At 43.1% G+C, this 16,042-nt stretch overlaps 1 protein-coding gene across 7 annotated transcripts in view; it reads left to right on the top strand.

The window, feature by feature from the left end:
* Positions 1 to 16,042, top strand: part of PLCH2 (phospholipase C eta 2) — a 1,074,339-nt gene that overhangs the window by 1,032,760 nt on the left and 25,537 nt on the right. The gene's annotated exons all lie outside the window — the stretch shown is intronic.

The raw sequence follows: 16,042 nt of genomic DNA on the forward strand, positions 1-16,042 counted from the left end.
TTATTCAGAGTGAGGCCTAGCCATGTGCTAATGGTGACAGGAATCTAGAATTGCATAGTTGCCAACAGTCCCGATTTTCCCGGGACAATCCCGATTTTGGGACCCTCGTCCCGGATGGAGGGTGTCCCGAATCGGGATTTTCCATAAGGAAAATCGGGAATGTTTTTTTTTTTTGTTTTGGAGCAGCTGGCTCCAGCAAAATGGCGGCCGGCGCCGCCGCTCTATCTTCCCCCTAGTAACTGTCTTGTGTAGTGGAGAGAGGAAGGGGGCTCGATCCGTGCAGCCAATGAAGCCCCTCCCCTCTCCACTGAAGGAGAAGACAATGCGACGGCGCGGCGTGTCTTGCAGAAACTAAGTTTCCCTGCCCCGTACTGCGCAAGCGCTGCGCCTGCACAGTATAGGGGGGTCCATATTTGCCGAGGGGAACTTTCTCGGCAGGCAGAACACCGGCCGGCCGCACCTGCACTGAAGGGGGGTGAGCGGGGGGTGAGGGGGGTCTGCACTTGTTGAGGGGGGGGCTGCATTGAGGGGGGGTGGCTGCACTAATTGAGGGGGGCTGCATTGATTGGGGGGGTCTGCACTTATAGAGGGGGGGCTGCATTGAGGGGGGGTGGCTGCACTAATTGAGGGGGGGCTGCATTGAGGGGGGGTCTGCACTTATAGAGGGGGGCTGCATTGAGGGGGGGTCTGCACTTATAGAGGGGGGTCTGCACTTATAGGGGGGTCTGCACTTATAGAGGGGGGCTGCACTAATAGAGGGGGGGCTGCATTGAGGGGGGGTCTGCACTTATAGAGGGGGGCTGCACTAATAGAGGGGGGTCTGCACTAATAGAGGGGGGGGTCTGCACTAATAGAGGTGGGGTCTGCACTAATAGAGGTGGGGTCTGCACTAATAGAGGTGGGGTCTGCACTGATGGAGGGGGTCTGCACTGATGGAGGGGGTCTGCACTGATGGAGGGGGTCTGCACTGATGGAGGGGGTCTGTACTGATGGAGGGGGTCTGCACTGATGGAGGGGGTCTGCACTGATGGAGGGGGTCTGCACTGAGGGGGTCTATACAGACTCTGCCGGGGGCACCTGATGCAAGGACAAACTCTGCCGGGGGCACCTGATGCAAGGACAGACTCTGCTGATCGCAGGCGACGTTGCTAGTGACACGCTCAGGGATCCCACTGATTCGGCATTATGGTGAGTTGAATGATTTAATTTTATATTACAATGTAATAATAGAAATAATGCGCTTCAATCATCCTGACACCATAACAACCATGGTGCCGGGATGATTGAAGCGTTAACACCTGGCGTTTGGAGTATCTTTATCTGCTGATTGTTAAACTTTCTAGAATACACATATTTCTATTGTGTAGGATCTGGGATTGCTGTCCCGTCATTCCCCCTCTCCCCCTCTCCTTCTCCCCCTTTCCCTCTCCATCCCTCATTCATCTCAGACTCTAACCACACCCTCTTGAGCCACGCCCATTTACGCCACGCCCACTTTTACGCGTAAGCCACGCCCATTTTTCTCCACAGCGCGCTTCGCGCGCCGCACTTACCAATTTTTTTGCTAGGTCATGCCTACAAATGAATGCCCCGCCCCCTAATTATTGCACGGCTCCGCCTACAGCCAAAAAAGTGTCCCACATATTTTTTTGTAATGTTGGCAACTATGGAATTGGACAGTAGAGGAAAGCAAGTACTTGATCTCAAGTAGTGTGCTGGAGGAGATGTGAAGCAGAAGAGACTGTTAATTTAAATTCAGCTACATTTATTTCCACTAAGAAAGATTCATAATTTGGGCACCCCATGTCCCTTTTCCTCATTCAAGTTTAATCCCCTAATAAAAACAAGAAAAACAAGCAAGAGACTGTTCATTGACTGGAGAAAGCCTAAAATGGATGTCTGACCTAGCAGGGTGATGTTTGGATGCTGAAACATGCAGCGACCCCACGGGGGCACCGCTACATACATAATGCAAGAGGAGTGGTGGGCACAAATACAGCGGTCTAAATTTTCTTAAATTAATATTAGAAAACCTATAGAAATTGTCTTTGAAAAAATATTCTTACAAATCATATGCAAATGCTATAAAAACTGCAGACTTATTTCTAGCCTCATGTAAGCATAATAAGATATCCTTTTATAAGCAATAATTGAACACACAGCTATACAGTGTAACTGTGTGACATATTTTAAATTACATGTTGTAGAAATAAGTATATTATTACCATCATTGTGCTAGTTTAAATATATTAAATTGGCAGACAAGCTACAAAATATGTTCCGTATGTGGTGGGATGTGTTAATTAATGGTATGCTTACCTTAATTACATACATTTCAATGTTCATTTATATCTAGCCTCCAGAGTATTTACATTACAGATAAAGCTAATGTCATTTTTTCCAAAGTAAAACTAATTGGCTAATCCAGCAATCAGGTTTTTCTTTGGAATGAATGTTTTTAAGCCTTTCAGCTGGCCACACAAGAAACAATTGTGACAGATCAAGGTTCTATGGATCAAATCTCTATACAGTGTGGAATGACTGTTAGAGCAGAGATCTACCTGTTGTCCACTGGACACCATAAAGGTACTCCATGCTGCACTCTGCATATTATACTTCATTTGTAAAATATAGGCTACAATGTGGAGCCTGTGGTGTTCTACGGAGTTCTCTGTGATTGGAAAAGACAGCGTTCTGCCTTTGACAGGTCACCAGATAGGGCTGTCCTCTGCTTTTATTTATTTTTTTCTTTAATTCATTTGCATAGCACTCTGCTGGCTTCGGCAATTGGAGCACCAAGTAGATTTGTAAAGCACCTAAGAACAAAAATGTAATACATTGCAGCTTACCTGTCCTTAGAATAAGTGTTCTTTTTCATGCACCTGACCTGCATGTTTTGGCCAATGTCAGCGCGATGTGCTGTAAGAGCCATGGTTGGCCAAAGACGCAGGGTGCCTTTGGCCAATCATGGCTCAGGGGCTAAGTCCACGCCCCACACTATATAAGGCTTCTGCTTACACGGCAGCCATATATAGTGAATGAATAGAGATTAGGCAGGTAGTTCGTGTAGTGTGCAGTCAGTCAGTCAGTGTAGAACATATTATACAGTTCAGAGTAAATAGTGCAGTCAGTGTAGTATATATAATACAGTTCAGTGTATATAGTGCAGTCAGTGTAGTATATATAATACATTGCAGAGTATATAGTGCAGTCAGTGTAGTATATATAATACAGTGGAGAATATATAGTACAGTCAGTGTATATGTATATAATACAGTGTATTGAAGTGGTTAAGAGGAACCCTATGACAAAATTAAGAAAAAAAAATGGTGTGGGGTCCCCCCCAAAAACCATACCAGGCTCTTTGGGTCTGGCATAGATTTTAAGGGGAACTCCACTCCAAAATGTAAAAAACAATGACGTGGGGTCCATTATCCAGACCCTTAAATAAGCATGCACCCAGGAAAGGGAAGGGACAAGCGAGTGCCCCCCCGAACCATACCAGTCGCTTGCCCTCAACATAGGGAGGGTGTGTTGATGGGGACAAGGGCCTCTTCCCGACAACCCTGGCTGGTGGTTGGCGTGGTCTGCGGGAAGGCTTGTCGGAATCTGGAAGCCCCCTTTAACAAAGGGCCTCCAGATCCTACCCCCCATATGAATGGGTATCGGGTACATTGTACCCCTACCCATTCACCCAAAAAAGTGTCAAAAAGTAAAAACCACAAGAGTTTTTGACCATTTCTTTATTAGAAAAAAAAAAGTGTCCCGCGATGTCCATCCATCTTCAATCACGCCGCCCGACGGACCTGTAAAATAAAATAAAATAAAATAAAAATTTAAAAGCTCCGCCTTCATGGGAGGCCTCCTGGCGACGGCTGTCTTTTGGCTTTGACAGCGGTTATATGGGTAAGGGAGGGGCCACCTGGTGATGTGACTGAGTGACCCCTCTCATTCTGAAATAATTTGTGATGTCAGAGGTGGGGGGGGTCATCCAGTTATGTCAGAAGGTGGCCCCAGCCTAGCCTATATAAGATCTGTCAAAGCAAAAAGACAGCAGTCGCAGGGCGGCTTCCCATGGAGGTGAAGCTTTTTACATTTTTTCTATTTTACGGGTCCGTCGAGTGGGGTGAATGAAGATGGATGGACATCGCGGGACACTTTTTATGATTGGATACTCTTGCAAAGTGAGGCTTTACCTCATTTACTAAGTTCTGGAGCAACGGCACTTTGCAAAGTGCACAGTTTATTTGCCTTTAGTAAATCAAAAAAGCAAAAAAAAAATGGCAAAAGCTCCTAAACTCAAGTTACATGAAGCCTAAGAAGGAGGCGTCAACATTGGCTGCCTATATATTTTGTCAATATATGCCTCATTGCATTTGATAAAACCATATAAAAACTGAACTCTGGATCACCATGTTTAATTTTTTTACATGAACCAAGATGTTTTCTGTCCAAAAATTTGCTTATAAACTCTACTTTGGTCTCTTGTTCTACATTTATCTAAAGAGAAGCTGGTGTTAGCCCAGTATTAAAGATTGCTTGGTTCCTTTTTTGATGTTTGTTGAGTACACAGTAAAAGTTACTTTACAATCCTTTTATGTCATATTGCAGACTTATCACTTTTCTCCTTGAATAGCCGTGTGATTGCAGCTGTTCATTTGCAACCCAAGTATAGAGTTGAAAGAACATTCTGGTGTACATTTTAATACTGATATCACAGCTAATCAAGACTGTTTGTTGGAAACAAGTATTTATATTTCACCCGTCTCCTACGGCATATGTTTAGAGTTTTTGATTCGGCATGTCTCTATAATGTGTGTATGTGTGTGAATCTGTGCACAGATATGAGAACATGCAAACAGATATTTCATTTATACAGAAATCTTCACATGCAAACACCAAATAATGTTTTTGGTAAGGCTACAGTCTTGTGATTTGCAATGCGTTATTTAGAGTAGGGGTCTCCAAATTTTCTAAACAAAAGGCCTGTTTCCTGTCCTTCAGACCTTAGAGGGAGCCAGCCAAACTGTGGCCAGTAGAAAATGCCCTGGAGTCAGTGGGCGTAAACAGTCACATAGGATCAGTAGTGGTAAACAATTTCCCCCTGGTAAAGGCTGATACACACAGGCTGAATATTGGCCGATATCAGCCGGTTCAACAAAAACCGGCTGACATCCGGCCCGTGTCTCACAACCAGCTTCTGTCGAATGAGCATGCTGGAAAGCCAGTTCTCCCCTCTTAGAACACAATATCACAGCAGGGGGAGATTGCCGCACTAATATTGGACGTGTTAGTACGACAACCTCTCAATTTTTTTTTCGTTCAGCCTGCTGGGTTGAAGAAAAAAAGACTTCTAATGTGTAGCTAGCTTAAGAGTTGGTGAGCAGTAGGAGTAAAGAATGACTTTTGGCATCTGTGATTAGTGGGAGGAGGAATAATGCCCCATTGTTGGTGTTAACGGAAGTAACCGTGCCCCACCATTGGGATCAGTGGAAGTAGTAGTGTTCTATCATTGGTGTCACTGAGAGAAATAAAACCATATCATTGGTGTCAATAGAAGGAAAATGCCCCAAGAATCAGTTGAAGGCAAGAAACAGGCTACTTCTGGCCAGTGGGCTACAGTTTGGGGACCACTGATTTGGAGCCAGTGCTGTCCTAAGCATAAATTTAAAGTGGATGTATACCCTGACATATACTCAGTGAAGTGAATAGCCTCAGATGATGAAACAAATCCTACTACATAAGTTTAACTTGTATATCTACTGTCTTCCCCTTTCTACACCCTTTGAAAAATAAAAATGCAGACTGTGTTAATCTTTCTTCATCCTTCAGCAGTACATAGGAGTGGGTGGGGAGTCTGCACTTGCACTGTGTGAGAGCTGATTGGAGGAAAGAGACACCCCCCCCTTCCACATTGGCAGCGGAACAAATGAACATGCAGAGCTGTATTCTGAATAGAGAAGCTCCCTGCCTGCTTATCTCCCTCTAAGCTCCCTTCCTGACACAAATTTTTAACTCATGTTATCTCATGTTTCTGAGAACTTGTCAGAAGTAATTCATGCTGATAACAGAGGAAGGAAGCACCAGAGAGAATCTATACTTAGAGATTTGGAGAGAGACAAGCAAACACTGCAGATATATGTGCTTAGTTCAAATTTCAGGAATGGGGTTCACAACTACTTTAATTATAATACATTTTTTTTTACATGGCTTACTCAATTTGTCTCCGGTCATGTTATATTGGTATTGCCAGCTGTCCACCAATTTATAGACATTCTGTAGAAAACACAGAGACTGACTGTCCAATCTGTGTCGGGGCCAATAACTTGTGACAGAGAGGCAACAAACAGCAGAAAAGGTGAGCAGAAGTAGTTCGGAATGGGGGAGGAAAGTGACAGTCTCTCTATATAGTCTGTAATTTTGTGGGGATGGCCATCTAACATTATATCATGAAAATTCCAAGCTGAAAGACCTTTTCTGAAACAACGTGGTATAGTTTTAATTCAAAAAGGCATAACACAGCTTGTTACCATGCCTTATTTGCTTATTTTGGTGATTCCCTTTTTTTATTATTCTAATTAAAGGCTTTATTGCACAGATTTGCTGGAATTGCTACTTGCATGTTGTCATTATAAATTTTTTCAGTATACTCTGTTTCAAAGTCATTTTACAAAGATAATAACATTCACCTAAAAACAACCACAAGCTTTTGACCAGTATTAATAGTAAGTTTCTATGTACAGTATGTGTCTTTTGAGGAGGCCAGGAAAACAAGCCATTTGAGATGGTGATAAATGAACGACCCTTGGGATAAAACCATGATGAGATTAAATAAAACCTTTAAACTAGGGATGCACCGATGCCAATACCTAGTATTTTCAAGAGTACTTATAGCGAAACCAATACTTTGTAGTGTGATATGCATCCATACAAAATAAATGCAGTGTGATTCCTGTCCGAACCGAATGCGATTTCCCCCACTGCTCCTGTGTGTGTGAATCCAGTAAAGAAAGTGAAGTGCCATGTAGGGCAGCAGTTGTTATAACAACTCACAAAGTAAATATCTCTTCAAATCCATATCTTCAGTGTCCCCGTCCAGCAGATAATAGCAAACCACGGTCGCTGGAGGTGCTCTCAGGGCTGGAGGAATTGCCTCCTCCAAGCTGACATCCATTCCGCCTTATACCCACAGGAGTCCTGGAACTTCTCCTTCAGCCCCGTGAGCACCTCTAGTGCCCTTGGTATCATCAGAGGGAAGGGGACACTGCAGATATGGGTTTGACTAGATAGATACAATGCGTGTGGGGGGGGGGCAGTTGGAGAGTGTCAGTAGGGCAGTGGAGGGTTTCAGTAGTTTTTTTGTTTTTATTATTTTATTTTATATAATTTTTTACAATTTTATTTTTGTATTGTATTTTATGTATTTTTTTTTTTTTTTTTTTCACATTGCTTTGGGGGGCGGGGCAGTGGGGGGTGTCAGTAGAGCAGTAGGGGGTTTCAGTCGTTTTTTTTTGTTTTTTTTTACAAATTTATTTTTATTTACTCATTTTTTACATTATTTTAATTTTTTTTTCCTTTTTTTAGGGAAGTGGACAGTGTCCGTAGTTTATTAAAAAAAAAATTCACATCTTCAGCTCATCCACTGCACTCCATCCTGACCATTTGCTGCTGGGGAAGAGGGGGGGATGGAGAAGGACACAGGGGAACAGTCCAGACGATCGGTGCGGGCAGTTACAGGCACCGATCTCCCTGTATACCTTTCAATTAAGCAGCTGACAGCCGCAGGAATGAGAGGTTGAGAAGCGGAGAGGAGGAGCTTCTCCTCCTCTCCCTCCTGCAGCTGTCAGCTGCTTGATTGAAAGGTATACAGGGAGATCGGTGCCTGTAACTGCCCGCACCGATCATCCAGACTGTCAGCCAGGGACAGCTCATTCATAGGTGCAGGCCCCCCCCTCGGAGCCCTGTGCAGTGAGCACCCTGAACCCATGGATGATACGCCACTGGTACTCGTACTCACCGATAAAAATCTAGTCTCAGTGCATCCCTACTTTAACCGCTTCAGCCCCGGAAGATTTTACTCCCTTCCTGACCAGAGCACTCTTTGCGATTCGGCACTGTGTCACTTTAACTGACAATTGTGCGGCCATGCGATGTTACACCAAAACAAAATTGACAATGTTTTTTTTCTCACAAATAGAGCTTTCTTTTGGTAGTATTTGATCACCGCTGCGGTTTTTATTTTTTGCGCTATAAACCAAAAATTTTGTTTGTACGAAAATTTTGAAAAAAAAAAGCAATATTTTTTACTTTTTGCTATAATAAATATCCCCCAAAAATATATAAAAAAACAATTTTCCTCAGTTTAGGCTGATATGTATTCTTCTACATATTTTTGGTAAAAAAAAATCACAATAAGCGTATATTGATTGGTTTGTACAAAAGTTGTAGCGTCTACAAAATAGGGGATGGTTTTATGGCATTTTTATTATTAATTTTTTTTACTAGTAAGGGTGGCGATTTTTATCGTGGCTGCGACATTATTGCGGACACATTAGACACTTTTTGCACTATTTTGGGGTCATTTATACAGTGATCAGTGCTATAAAAATGCACTAATTACTGTGTAAATTACATTGGCAGGGAAGGGGTTAAACACTAGGGGGCGATCAAGGGGTTAAGTGTGTCCTAGGGAGTTAGGGATTCTAACTGGGGGGGGGGGTGGGCTACCACTGATATGACAGCGATCACTGCTTCCGATGACAGGGAGCAGTAGATCCCTGTCATGTCACTAGGCTGTCGAGCTGTGTGCAGCGGATGCCTGCTAGTCCCGCCAATTAAAGGGGACGTACAGGTACGCCCATTTGCCCACAGCTGCCATTGTGCCGACGTATAGCGGCGTGCAGCGGTTGGCAAGTGGTTAAACAATTAAACCAACACTAAACCCTCTTATGCTTTACAGCCAAGGAAGCTGCCATGTTAGCCTCTGTTTGATCTGCAGTTGCCATGGCGCTGCACATGGGTTCAGTTATAACTCCAGACATTTTATGGCTTGGCAGTTTGTATGACCGCATAAGCAGCTGTGACAGTTATCATTCACAGCATTCCTTGAATGTAACCATTTTAAGAAAACGTTAAAGGATACGTTTGCCTTTTGAACATGTTCCACCCATATTTAGGGTGTAACATATTCAGCACCACCCCCTGAGTTCCCCCTCTTCCCTGTGAGAGGGGATTCCTCCCGCCCACAGTCATTATCACATTTGACAACAGTATGGCTGTGCTGGCCCTGTCTGACATTTCACTCGCAATCCGCTGATCATGGGTGCAATGCTTTGCAGGCTCTCGGGGGAGAAAATATTAAATGCACATTTCTTTACCTGTAAACATATGTGCATTTATTTTTTTTTTCCCTTAAAGGTAAACTTATCCTTTAAATTGATGGGATTAGTTATTCTTTACATAGAAATGTACCGATTCTGCAATAATTTATAATTTTATTTTTGAGAACTAGTACATTTTATGTGAAATTAACAAGAGATAAGATAACGTTGCATGTAATGTATGTGACTTTGTGAAATGACACTTGTGTTTTATGTGCATTGCTCTGTTTGGTCCACCAATCGAGTTTGTAGCAAAAGAGGAGATGCCTGCATTGTGTAACACCTCTGTGACCACTAAAACCCACGTTCTTTATGTTTTTTTCCAGAATGGGTAGCCAGATTATAATCAATAAACTAACTTGAGGTGTTGCCCCTAGGGGGGGTCACAGATTAGCTAATTTATGTAAGTGATACTCAAATAAGCAACATTAGTTGTGATCATTTGGATCCTAATGGTCATGGAAGGCTATTTGTATTATACATAATCCAATGGATGGAAAAAGTAAAGACCTTTTGAGATTTTTTTTAATGAATGATTAATGTCTGGTGTTTGGTTATACATTATAAAGATTCACAAAAATTCACATCTACACAGAGCCCAAGAAAACAGCCACGATGTATCCCTTTACAATTAAAGAAACCACATGCTGCATTTGATGGATGATGGTATACTGGAAATCGCATTGCAAAGCCCAGATCAAAATGATTAGTTGCCTGTGCTCTGGCAAGGCAGGTTGCTATGGTTACCTAAATAACCAGTGGTCCTTTTTCAGCTATGTGTTTTCTTTCAAATGGGAATGTCAGCTGTGGCTATATATCCTCATATGCTGGATATAGACGATACTCATTTGATGTGATATGTAAAATACATTATGGTTGTTAAAGAGAACATCTAAATTATCCTGATTATCAGTTATGCAATAAAGCTATTATTGGAGGATGCATTGCTATAATCATTATTTATGTTAGCAAAGGGCACCACACAAACTGACAGTGTACCGAAAGATGAAGAACTTCATAATGAGGCCAGTTCAGCATAAATAGGTGGTTCTGTTATGCTGAACCTCCTCCCAGCTTTCATCATGAGAGCTGATGGCAGAATCTATGGCTGCGTTATCAGTTTTGCATTAACTTGTGTTTGACTTATCCTTTAAAATTGTTGATTTCTTGACTGCCAATACAAGCAGCAGTACATGGTGGTCACACAATTACCACCATAAAGAAGTAACTGGACAATGAACAGCTATTAATAAAACAGAGTTAGAGAAGACATCACTTGCCAACAGAGTTTATGCTAAAAGCAAAAGAGCAACGCTGTCACTCATAATACCAGACAAGTGTCAACTAATGGCATTCTACAATGGTCAGCTGACCTCTAATTCACTATGTTACTGTGAAAATATTTTCAATGTTGCCCCATCGTGTATTAGAAATTTGGTAATGGTTGAATGTTAGGAGGGGTTTCAATGTAAGTGATGGTGTAGGGCTTTGTTGAAGTTAGGGGAGATTCAAGATTTGCACTTAGGCTACTTTCACACTGGGGCGAGGGGGGGTGTTGGTGGTAAAGCTGCGCAAATTTTATCGGCGCTTTACCGCTGTAAAAGCAGCGCGTTTCGGACACTAACGGGGCACTTTTAACCCCCGCTAGCAGCCGAATAAAGAGTTAAAGGCTCCCGCAAAGTACTGCCGAAGCGCTTTGCAGGTGCTTTGGCAGCAGTGCCCATTGATTTCAATAGGCAGGGGCACTGTAGGAGCGATGTATACACCGCTCCTCTACCACCTGAAAGATGCTGCTTTCAGGACTTTTGTAACGTCCTGCAAGCGTACCGCTCCAGTGTGAAAGCACTCGGGCTCTCACACTGGGGCTGCAGGGGAGGCGTTTTTCAGGCGCTATTTTTAGCCCAAAAGCGCCTGAAAAACACTCCAGTGTGAAAGGGGTCTAAGTCTCACAGAGAAACTCCTGAACAACCTGGTTCCCAAAATTAATTGTAGCAACTTCCCGGACCTCTAGGGGCCTGATGGTGACCTCAAGATTTAGGGAGAGCTGACATCTTTCCTTGTAGAGTGGGTTAACAGGCATGGTGGGTATAATGCAAGATGAAATGATGGGCGCCAATCACTTTTTGAATGCGAACAAGAGATTTATTGTCTCTTAACAAGAACTGTGGGAGAGCAGGTTATGGCCAGGAGACCTTGGGTAGATGCAATGTTAATTGTCAGACTCCAAGACACTATAGGTATACAGGGAAAGGCCTCCAGCCGGGTGCCACATCTATATAGGTAGGACCGCTGTCTCCTATGGCAACTGAACTTGTAACAGTCACTAAAGGTAGTCGTACATAACTCTTGGTAACACAGAATAGTTCTTCTCTTATCTCACAGTATCCCACTGTAGGTCTTCACTCACTGAGTGCCCAGTCTCTCACTAGACTTCAGATCCCTGTCATCACCGGATCTACTGAACTCTTCCACAGCTAACCCGCTGTATACTCCTCAAGCGTCACCCCCTGCTAACCTGCTCGGTCCTTGGCTTTGCACTCGCTGGAACTTTCCCACTTCTTCACTGTCCCTGGCTGGTGAGAAGACTGCTCTGGTACTTGCTCAAGCTTACTTACAGTAGTCTCCGGTAATGAGGTGGATGGTCCATTAGTGGCGACTGATCCCCCTTTACCTCCGACCACAACTGGTTTCCTGTCCGCCTGAACCTTCACAACTCGGTTGGACTCCAATCCTGCAGTTCCAATCTTAGGCTGCTTCTCCTGCTCCTGGATAGGCCTCAGGAAGCCTAGCAGCCAGGTGTCCCATGATAGGCCTCTGGCTTCCGGCCTAGCAACCCAGGGCGACCTAACACACGTCCACTTAGACAGCCGTCCAAGTGGCACAGAACACTGATCACCTGACTCCACCCAAATAAATAGGCTCTCCCAGCAGGCCAAGAGACTAAAGAAACCCCTGCCAATTGGCTGAGACACCCCATCCATTCATGATCTGACCTTGCTATGCCCTTGTAGATCTAATGTCACCAGCCACAGTGCCACCTAGTGACAGAAGAGAAAAGGTGCAGCAATTCCAGAATTGGAGGGAAATCAGTGGATCTTCTAACAATTTTTTTTAAAGGTGTTTATTTGTAATTTTCATTATAAACAACCCAAACAAAGAAATAAGATTATGCCATTTACTTTTCTGGATCTTCTAACAATTAGCCAGGACAATTACTACCTGGCATACTAAATTTGTTAGCAACCCTGCCTAAACACCAGGGTGCTACATAATATACAAAGAACATTTACATGTATGAAGTGGCCTTCACTGTACACCATAAGGACCATTTTTAGTAAAAGTGCAGATCATAAACCTCTACACCTTCATAAACAGTATCTCATGCAATAAAGAAAACTGACTTTCTCCTGTATGAAATATTTTCACTATGATCATTATGATTATAAGTGTCCTCATATGTTACATAGACAAGGTTTTCTATGTTTGTGTAGGGTGTGACATGATGAATTTATAATTTAGATCCATGGACTGGGTCATGCTGAGTTGTTTAATGGCCCACTAATACAGCAAGAGACCATGAGTGAATTGTACTGTTGTCATACCATTATGGTGGCATGATGTGCTATCACTGTTTTCAGTGTAAGTGAATTGTATTATTGTTTTTTTACATAGTTTGTATGGACTTGAAGAGAATCATATCATGGTCATGTCTGGCGGTCAGGTTATGTTGATGGCGTGACTGTTTAGAGTATAAAGGAATTATGGTTATTGACCAGTGGTCACAGGTTGGAAGTTGTCGTGTTCTATGCTTGTACAGAGTGTAATAGAATTGCATTATTATCATGTCTACTAATCAGGCACATATCCCCTTATACATTGTCTCTCTGAAATTCGTATCCTTTGATGACTACCTGACTACCCAACGTTCCCTCCTCTGAAATACCACTATCATTCTTGGTGATTTTAACATCCCCATTAATATTAACAGCCCAGTTACATCTCAACTTTACAATTTAACCTCCTCTTTTGACCTAACACAATGTACACAGTCCTCCACTCACTCGGATGGTAATACCCTTGACCTTGTTTTCTCCCATATTTTCAATCCTGGCAACCTCACCAACACCTCCTTTCCTCTCTCTGATCACAACCTCATCACCCTCACAGTGTCCTTGCCTTCAATCACCTATCTCTCCAAGCAGCAAACAATTACTCATAGAAACCTTTGCCACTTTAATCCTTCTCTTTTCTACTCTGTAACTGACCATTCTATGACAAAATCACACCCCTGTTGTCCTCTAACCTGGCCACTTCTGTCTACAACAGTTCACTCTTATTCACACTGGAATCACTTGCTACTCTAACTACACAAAGTATCAGGCCCTGACCATTACAACCTTGGCAGACTGACAACACCAGATCTCTTATTGTATAACTAAAGGCAAAACTTTATTCTTTAGTTTTAGATAGAGTGGAGAGGGATTAGAACACCCATCTGTTTTTATTGTTGTCTATGCCCCCGTTAAGGAGATTCACCCTTTCTATTTGTCCTGTTTACCATTATTATTAAAAGTGAAATTAAAAAAAATCCAAAATTTTGGGTTGTCCCCAAAAAAGTAATACAGGGGAAATCTTCCAATGGCACACTATTTCTGGCGACTTGGAGTCCCCAAGGAATTCCTTTAATTTGCAGGGATTTATGACAGGTAAAAACACTCCATTACTTTATCCAAAATTAAAAACAAAGACCTAGCCATGCACTGGAGCAATTACAGCGTAAAACCAAATCCCAGAAAGCATTCAGCCTATAATAAATCTGCCTTCTTAAAATACAATTCATCCCTCCATGCTGCCAAACAAGCCTACTTTGTCTCTATCATTAATACTCTGTCCTCAAGTCCTCGTCGTCTCTTTTCTAATAACTTTCAAATTTCCACCTCCACCCAGTAACTCATTCACTGCTCACAAGATTGCCAATCACTTTAAAAACAAGACTGACACAATTAGTCGGGGTATCTCCACTGTAAAGATGCCTATCCCACTTAACTTTCCTCTTTAGACCTTGCTACTACTGAAGAGGTTGCTGAAGTTTTCCCAGAAGCCCTCCTTATCACCTGTCCGCTGAATCCCATTCCCTCACAGCTACTACAGTCCCCCTCTTCTTCTATCCTATGCTCCCTCACTCACATCTTTAATCACTCCCTCTCTACTGGTACCTTCCCTTCCCCTCTAAAACATGCGCTGATAACATCCATACTTAAAAAGCCCTCACTGGAGCCCACCAGCCTGAACAACCTAATCTCCTTGCTCCCATTTATCTCTAACTTTTTAGAATGCTTAGTTTACAACCATCTGAGCTCCTACCTCACTGACAGCAATTTTCTTGACCCCTTACAGTCACTTACTACACTCCACTGAAACTGCCCTACTGAAACTCACTAATGAGCTACTAAAAACCAATGGCCAATACACCATACTCATACTACTAGACCTCTATGTGGCCTTTGATACTGTTGACCATCCCTTCCTCCTCAAAAAACCCCACTCTCTTGGCCTTCAAGAGTCTGCTCTCTCCTGGTTCTCCTCCTACCTTTCACAGCGCTCCTTCATTGTTACCTATAACTCTGTCTCCTCTTCTCCACTTCCTATTTCTGTAGGGGTCCCTAAGGTTCTGTCCTTGGACTCCCTCTCTTCTTCATCTACACCTCCTCCCCTTCTTCATCTACGCCTCCTCCCTTGGTCACTTGATAAACTCCCACAGCTTCCAGTACCATCTCTATGCTGATGACATCCAAATCTATCGCTCTACTCCTCACCTCACTCCTTCAGTTTCCTTTTGCATTACTAACTTATTAACTGACATTTCAGCATGGATGTCACACCACTTCCTCAAACTCAATCTTTTTAAAATTGAACTTATAATATTCCCCTCCTGCCCGTGCTCCATCAAGATCAATAATACAACTATCAGTCCCTCCCCTCATGCTAGGGTACTAGGTGGGATCCTGGACTCTGAACTGTTCTTTCAGCCCCAAATCCAATCACTGTCCCAATCTTGCGGACTTCATCTCTGTAACATCCCCAAAATACTCACCTTTTTAACCATTGAAACCACTAAGCAACCTATTCACTCCCTTGTTATCTCTCGCCTTAATTATTGTTACGCCCTTCTCGCAGGCCTACCTCTTTGCAGGCTATCCCCTCTTCAGTCTAATATGAATGCTACTACCAGACCCGTCCACCTTCCCAACCGTTCAGTGTCCACCACCCCTCTCCCTCCACTGGCTTCCCATTGCCCACCAAATAAAATTCAAAACATTAACCATAACCTACAAAGCCATTTACAACTTTGCACCAAGCCTCATCACCAATCTTGTCTCCAAATGCTACCCAAACCATCCTCTCCACTCCTCCCAAGACCTCCTGCTCTCTACCTCCCTTGTCCCTCCTCTCGTGCTCCTCTCCAGGACTTCTGCAGAGCCTCTCCCATCCTTTGAAAATCCCTACCCCAATTTGTCCGTCTATCTCCTACTCTGTCCATTTGTAGGCAAACCCTGAAAATTCATCTCTTCAAGGAAGCCTATCCTGCCTTCAGCTAATAACCAAATATTTTATTTCTCCCATCAGTTCATCCCATGCAGCTGTTACCTTTTGTTCCACCA

The sequence above is a fragment of the Aquarana catesbeiana genome, linkage group LG10 (assembly GCF_042186555.1).
Source record: "Aquarana catesbeiana isolate 2022-GZ linkage group LG10, ASM4218655v1, whole genome shotgun sequence".
NCBI lineage: Eukaryota > Metazoa > Chordata > Amphibia > Anura > Ranidae > Aquarana > Aquarana catesbeiana.